This window comes from Halichoeres trimaculatus, unplaced genomic scaffold (assembly GCF_033239565.1).
Source record: "Halichoeres trimaculatus isolate MK-OKI-2021-1 unplaced genomic scaffold, fHalTri1.1 fHalTri1_scaffold_11, whole genome shotgun sequence".
Classification (NCBI taxonomy): Eukaryota; Metazoa; Chordata; class Actinopteri; order Labriformes; family Labridae; genus Halichoeres; species Halichoeres trimaculatus.
The window spans coordinates 1,373,380-1,380,939 of record NW_027437189.1 but is presented as its reverse complement, the minus strand read 5'-3'; the positions used below and the strand labels follow the sequence as shown (position 1 = coordinate 1,380,939).

General features: G+C 40.8%; 1 pseudogene; it reads left to right on the top strand.

Annotated features, from left to right (window-relative positions):
• LOC141799295 (nucleolar protein 4-like) overlaps positions 1 to 6,842 on the top strand; it is a 165,807-nt pseudogene extending 158,965 nt beyond the window's left edge.
• Positions 6,843 to 7,560: the final 718 nt, after the last annotated feature.

The following is a 7,560-nucleotide window of genomic DNA, read 5'->3' as shown; positions in this document are numbered from 1 at the left end:
TTTTCCTTTAATTACCTTTGGTTTCATAGAAAATCTGTTTCAGTCGCTGTAATCACATTTTTCTCTGCCGCGCGGTCGAGCGACGACAGAATAATTATCGTCCTGAGTGGAAAACCATCAGATCTTCTGTAAATAGACGGTGACTATAGAAACAACACGCCTCAGTCCGTTTGTTTCACTTTGCAGATGTGACGCTGTGCAGGATCTGTTCATTAAAAAGCTCGTTTAGAGCTCGGCGTGCGCCTCAGTAACGAGGGCTGAAGTGACTGGAAGTGACTCCTCGTGTGAGGAGGTGAAACGTCTGGTACCAGGAGCAGCAGGAGCAGCAGAGACAGAGAAAATTAACACTCTGTGATATTTATCAGTAATTAAAGAGTAATGAAGGGATTAAACAGAGGGGGGCGCTGCTCCACGCTGCGGGAACTTTTTCTCACCTTAACTTCAGGTGTTTGTGAACATTTAGAAAAGTTTAGCTTGAGTGTAAGACACTGAAAAGATACACTTCAAAAAAACTGAAATCTGATTAAGTGTTTTTGTTTTATTTTTGGTAAAAATTGACTTTTTAGACTCGATATGAGCCACATTTACCTGGTCAGTCCAGAAAAATCTCTTGTTTCAAGTTATTCCAAGACAAAAAGAGAGCTGAGCTGCTGTAACAAGGAAAAAAAATCTGCCATTTTTGTCTTTAAATAACTTGAATCCGACATTTTCCTGGACTGCTCAGGTGAATGTGTCTCATATCAAGTCTAAAAAGACATTTTCTTAAAAAAAAAAAAAAAAAAAAAAGACAAAAACACTTGTTGAGACTCCAGTTTTTTACAGTGTAAGATCAAGTGTGTGACGTATGAACGCACAAGTTTGCAAAACTACAGTTAGAGAAATCACACTGAACAAAAACAGCTGTCTCTGTGCTTTTTACCGTGTTTTTCCCGCTTCAATCCAACCTCATGATCCTGGAGGAGAAACTTGAACTGGACTGAAGCAGTCATTGAAAGGCCTCTGCTGCCCCCTGGTGGTGACTCATGATACTACACCGTGTTAGTCCTCATTCCTGGAGTCAGAGATATTACTGATAGATTCCTCTCATAATCTCTCTGATTAATCCAGATCTCCTCACAGATCAGGATTTCACAGAGCAGAGCACTTCCTGTTCGGACAGGAAGTGTGTTTTTGTTGGTTTAACGTTGTTTTCTGACAGTAATCCTGTTTTCACTCACAGAGATGTGTCTGCTTTTAATGCTGCAGTTCAGAGAAACTGTAGATATCAGTCAGTCACGCTGTGAAAAACTGGAATCTGATCTGTTTTTGTCTATTTTCAGTAGAAAAATATTTTTAGACCTAACGTGAACCACATCCACCTCATGCTTTGTCTTTAAATAACTTAAAACCAGACACTATTCTGTGTGTGTCTCCTTCAGACTCGTCCCACTCCGCCTCACCTCACCTCAGCCATGGCGGAGAACATCCTCGCCGCCGCCTGCGAGAGCGAATCTCGCAATGCCGCCAAGAGGATGCGCCTGGAAGCTTATCATGTAAGTTCGGTTTGATCGCCACAAAAACGAGACGTTTAAAGACCTGAGGTTGGTTTCTGCTCCTCTTTCATTCACGTTTCAGATTTTTATTTCTCTACTTAACTTTTTTTTTTTTTTTAATTTTCCTCTGACTGAACGAAACAAAAGTCAAACTTTTGTTTGTGTGGGAACTTTCTTCTGATAAATCTGGACTTTATTGTCTTTATCCGCTCAGAGGTTTCACTCATTGTTTGGATTGGTGATTTATTTTGAAAGGGTAACCCCTGACTTCCTGTTCCCTCCCTCAGGATGACCAGATCTCTCTGGACAAACCGTCCAGCGGCGGCGGCGGTCTGAGGGAGCCGGCGTCCCTGGCTCACTCCGCCTACTCTCTGGCCGCCTCCGCCTTCTCCTCCCAGGACACGCAGATCTACATCAACGGCGCCGGACTCAGCTACGGATACCGCGGTTACCCGGGCCTGGGCGCCGCCATACAGCATCCCGTTTCCCTGACGACCGGCGCTGCTGCTGCTGCCGCTCAGAGTAACGGTGAGTGAGGAAGGAAGGAAGGAATGAAGGATGTGAGGAGACGAGGAGAGGATGAATGAGGGATGAATGAGACGAGAGAGGAAACGGAGCGCCGAGAGGAGGCGGGGCAGCAGATGGCGGCGTGAACACACACTCCAGTTCAAAATACAGAGCTGCAGATACACACACACACACACACACACACACACACACACACACACACACACACACACACACACACACACACACCTTCCTCTTTAAAGTCTCTGATCGCTCTGATCCGTTTCTCCTCTGACTGTCTCTGGATGACGTTTCCATGACGACCAAACCTCAGAGTCAAACAGCTGTTTCCAGACGTCTCCATGTGATCAGAGAGAAACGCACATCGTTCAGGAAATGATCAGCTGCAGATTTATGCTTTGATTTCAGAAAATAATCTTTTTTATCTTAAATCACAAACATCATCAGTTTTATCAAACCCAGTTATTAAAAAAATAAAAAATAAAGAAGATAAATGAGAATAAGAACAATGAGTCTATCTGTTAAAGTTCTTAAACTAAAAAGTAAATAAAAGTTTTTGATCATGATCAGGGTCTGAACCTTCAACTTTCATAGGAGCCATTTAGCTTCAGCTCAGCTGGATTAAAGTCATTTAGGAGACACAAAATCTACTTTATTTTCACAGTTAAGACGATAAAGTGTGTAAAATTCTATACATGGTTAAAATTTAGTAAATTATTATTTAAATGAGGATTGACATGTAATGTCTTACTTTTTTAATTTAATTTTTTTTTTTAAATACACAAAATTTTGAAACTTAAACAATTGCAAGGATTCCATTTTTTTTGCATTTGAAATTTTACAAAAATTAAAAAAAAAGAAAATTAAAAAATTTGCAAAAACTTTTGGTTTTAAAAAATGTTCAAAAAGATTTAACAAAAATTTAATGTTTGATAAATGTTTGTGATAAGAAAGCTACTTGAGTATTTTTGGGTATTTTTGCAGAATCTCCAAAGTCCAGGCAGGGGGGTCCTCTTTTTGGATTTTCAGGATATTCTCGCCCTACTCACACTGGTCTTATTACATCTATGGGTACAAAATAATACCTGCTTCAGGAGTCAGACTGTTTTTTTGTTTGCTCTTTGTTTTTGTTTTTTTGAATAAAAATTTAAATAAATTTTTTAAAAAAGAGTCAAACTTTTTTGTTTGTTTTTTTATTAATTTATTCTTTTTAACGTAAAAAGATATAAATTAAATAATAGAATTGAAAAATCTTTCTTTTTAAAACATTTTTTTTTTCTTTTCAATAAAAAATTGAAATCATAATAAATGAATAAAAATTGAATTAAAAATTAAATTAAATAAGATTATAAAATTAAATTAAATTCCTAAATTAAATTAAATCAAACTAAATTTTTGAAATAAATTAATTTAAATAAGTTATAGTTAAATTTAATTTAATTTAATTTAATTTAATTTAATTTAATTTAATTTAATTTAATTTAATTTAATTTAATTTTCTGCAAGAAACAGCTGCTGCAAACTCCAAAATGTGGATAAAAGAATAAATTTAAAATGTTAAGTAAGGTTCCTGATATCAACTGAAACCAATAATGAGGACACACAGCAGCAGAGATGAAACAGACTGAACGTTTCCTCAGACTCAGTGTAAACTCTGTCAGAGCAGCAGGTGGAGTCACTTTCTTAAAGGTACAGGTTCACTCTGAAAGCTGGTGATCAGGTCAAAGGTGAAAGCATCAGGTTTTTTCTTCTCTGGTTTTTAAAGTTTCCTCTTAGAGAAATCCTTCCCTCCTTTTCTGATTCGCTCCTTTCTCCTCCTCCTGCTCCTCCTCAGGCCCCACAGACCTCAGCATGAAGTCCCTCACCTCTGCCAACCTCAGCAACTCCTCCTCCGCCTCCACCAACAACAGCCTGGGCGGACGTGGCAGCGGCGGCGCAGGAGGGGGGCGGGGCTTCGACCCAGCTCAGCCAACCGGAGATCACGGCCGTGCGTCAGCTGATCGCCGGGTACCGGGAGTCTGCCGCCTTCCTGCTGCGCTCGGCGGACGAGCTGAGAACCTGATCCTGCAGCAGAACTGATGTGGACACACACACACACACACACACACACACACACACACACACACACACACACACACACACACACACACACACACACACACACACACGTTTCCTGTTCTGTTTGTTTCGTGATCATCGTCTCGCTCCGACCCTCAGAGTTTGTGTCTACTCCTCTTTTCTTTGGGGTAAAATCACACACACACACACACACACACACACACACACACACACACACACACACACCCACACACACACACACACACACACACACACACACACACACACACACACACACACACCCCTCCTGAGTGTGTGTTTCCTGTCTGAGGAGAACTCAAAGGATCAGAGCGTTTGGACTCCTGAGGAGAACCTGCTCCTCCTCCTGTGGTGACGCTCCTCACATCAGCTCTGCACTCTGAGCAGAGGAGGAGACGAAGATGAGGAGGAGGAGCAGCAGGAGCAGGAGGAGGTGTATCCTGCTGCTGTGATTTCAGACAGAGAGAGACTAAAGTTTTTGTTTGTGGAGCTCCAGTCGTCGCCCGTCGTCTCCTAATCTCTGAAACGTGTCGACGCAGACTCCCTGATTCCCCGACTGAAAGTTTGACTTCCTGTTTTTGTGGGCGGAGTCTGGCGAAGACTCTGAGCAACGGGGACTGGAGTTAGTTTTTGCTTCAAAAAGACAAAAAAGGAGGAGAGGAGCTTTTTTCTGTGCCGGCCTGTAAATACGCTCTGTGTCCCCCCCCGCCTCCTCCCTCCTCCTCCCTGAGCCTCCTCCCCCCTTTCTTACCCAGGGAGCTACTCGCCACTTATGCACCCAGGACGCCATGTTGACCACCAGGAAATACCTCAGAGCAGACCTGCCAACGCCCTCTGCAGCTCCTCACACACACACACACACACACACACACACACACACACACACACACACACACACACACACACACACACACACACACACACACACACACACACACACACACACACACACACACAGGAAGCCAGTTTACGTTAACACCTGATGTCTTCAAAGATCAAACCTGAACGTTATTTTTTCTTCTTCTCGGACTTTTTGCGCAAAAAGACTTTTGTTCTTTCTCCTGTGGGAGTTTCATTGTATATAATCAGTGTGTGTGTGTGTGTGTGTGTGTGTGTGTGTGTGTGTGTGTGTGTGTGTGTGTGTGTGTGTGTGTGTGTGTGGAGGCTTAAATGTTTATCACTGGTGGAAACTTTACCTCCCACTTCGACTTTTTACAAACGCCAACAAAACCTCAGCTTCTGTTAACTCCTCCTCCTCCTCCTCCTCCTCCTCCTCCTCCTCCTCCTCCTCCTCCTCCTCCTTCATTGGACCTACTCCTCTCCTGGACTTGTGGACCTACACCTCCTCCTCCTCCTCCTCGCCCTGTCAGAGGAAGAGGAGGCGCTCTGTCTTTCTGTGTGTGTGTTAAACTCTGACGGCCATTGTTCCTCTTGTTGTTCCTACTCTTATGACGATGATGATGATGATGATGATGATGATGACGATGATGAAGATGAACTCTCATGTTGCTGCTGCTATGAAAACCGGACCTTCTGCCATAGACCTGAAACCTCAACAAAGCCGGGCGTTAGCGAAGCCGCCGTGCCCCGCGTCGACCCGACCGACCTCAGAGAGCGAAACGCGGTCTGACAGGAGGAGGTGAACACGCTCCTGCCTTCATCCTCCCTCACACCTCCTCCTCCTCCTCCTCCTCCTCCTCTCCTCTGTTTCTGCTTCATAGGGCTTAATCCATGTGTGTGACTCTAACTGTGAATCTCTCAGCGTTTCCTTTTCGTCCTCTGGAGAAACGTGACGTCGCACAGCGAACAACACGAGCGAGGACGAGAAACGATAAATTAACTCAGAGGGCGGGAAAACAAGACGGCAGACTTTGTTTTATTTATGTTGTTACAGAAACCACATGGAGGAGTTTGTATTTCTAGAGTTTTCTGTTTCTTTCTGAAAGAAAAACAAGTTTTATTTGTGACCTTGTGGGACGGACAAAGTTTGGCTTTTTTGGAAACTTTTTGGAAAAAGTGATTCCCGAGGGATGACGTCGCTTCTGTGTCTTAGTGAAAGAGAAGCTGGAGACAGCAGCTGGAGAATCGAGATGTTTTCTGTTAGTTTCAGAGAAAAATATGTTGTTGTTTTTTTCAAACTGAGTCTCAGAGCTCAGTGATTGGACCATGACGTGATGTTTTCAGGCCGCTCTGCATCAAACCTTTGACCTCTGACCTCTACAACCAAAAACCAACCTGTGCGTGTTATTTGAACCCACTGCAGGAGGTTTTACAGACAAAAGAAGCAGCTTTTTTTTTCCAAATTTTCAGCAAAAATCTGAGTTCTTCTCTGCAAACTGGTGGAGATAAACTTTAAAACTGTCTCATTATGAAGTTACATCCTTAGTCTGACGTCTGCAGGCTCACCATTCAGTAAAAGTCGAGCATCTCTGTGCACCTGTATGCTTCGTTCCTGAAGGAGAAGAAAAATGCATTTGTCAATTTTTTTTGAGCAAAAATAATTTCTTAATACAAGTTAATTTAAAAAGTATATTTTTCTTTCCCATTGGTTGAATTTTTTTCTCTTTATGAATCATTTTGTCTTTTTTTTTATCTTTAATTTTTTTAGGACCTGTGGGATGAGTGTGGCTCATACAATGTCTAAAAAGACAATTTTTTATAAAAATTTAATTTAATTTAATTTTTTTTTTTTGGGCTGTGATGTGAAAAAAAATCTTGATTTTATTTTTTTCTGTTTCATACAAAGTTATTTATTATTATATAAATTATTCTTCGTTCCTGAAGGAGAAGAAAAATGCATTTGTCAATTTTTTTTGGAGAAAAAAAAAATCTTAATACAAATTATTTTAAAAAGATCATTTTTCTTCCCCATTGGTTGATTTTTTTCTCTTTATGAATCATTTTTGTTTTTTATCACCTTAAATGGGACATTTTTAGGACCTGTCAGAAGACAGTGGCTCATATAAAGTCTAAAAAGATAATTTTTAATAAAATTTAATTTAATTTATTTTATTTTATTTTTTGGGCTGTGATGTTAAAAAAATCTTGATTTTATTTTTTTTTCTGTTTCATACAAAATTATTATATTAAATTAATTTTGCAGATTTAGAAACGTCTCAAGTCTTTAAAGAGATAAATATCAGTTCTTATTTTTACTTTATCTAATTAATTTAAGATAAACTTAATTTTTGCTATTTTTATTTCCAGCCACGATAAGTTAGACAAAAACGTTTATGAGTTGGATCCAGGAAGTAGTTGTGGTCTCCTATAAATGGGATTGGTCAGCCTGAAATCCTGAGCTCTGATTGGCTGTGACTCTTATCAGCAGTGGGACGTGTTAAAATCAGACAGTCAGTGTGTTTGTTATTTAACGTTTTCCTCTGTCGGTGCCTCAGATTGACGT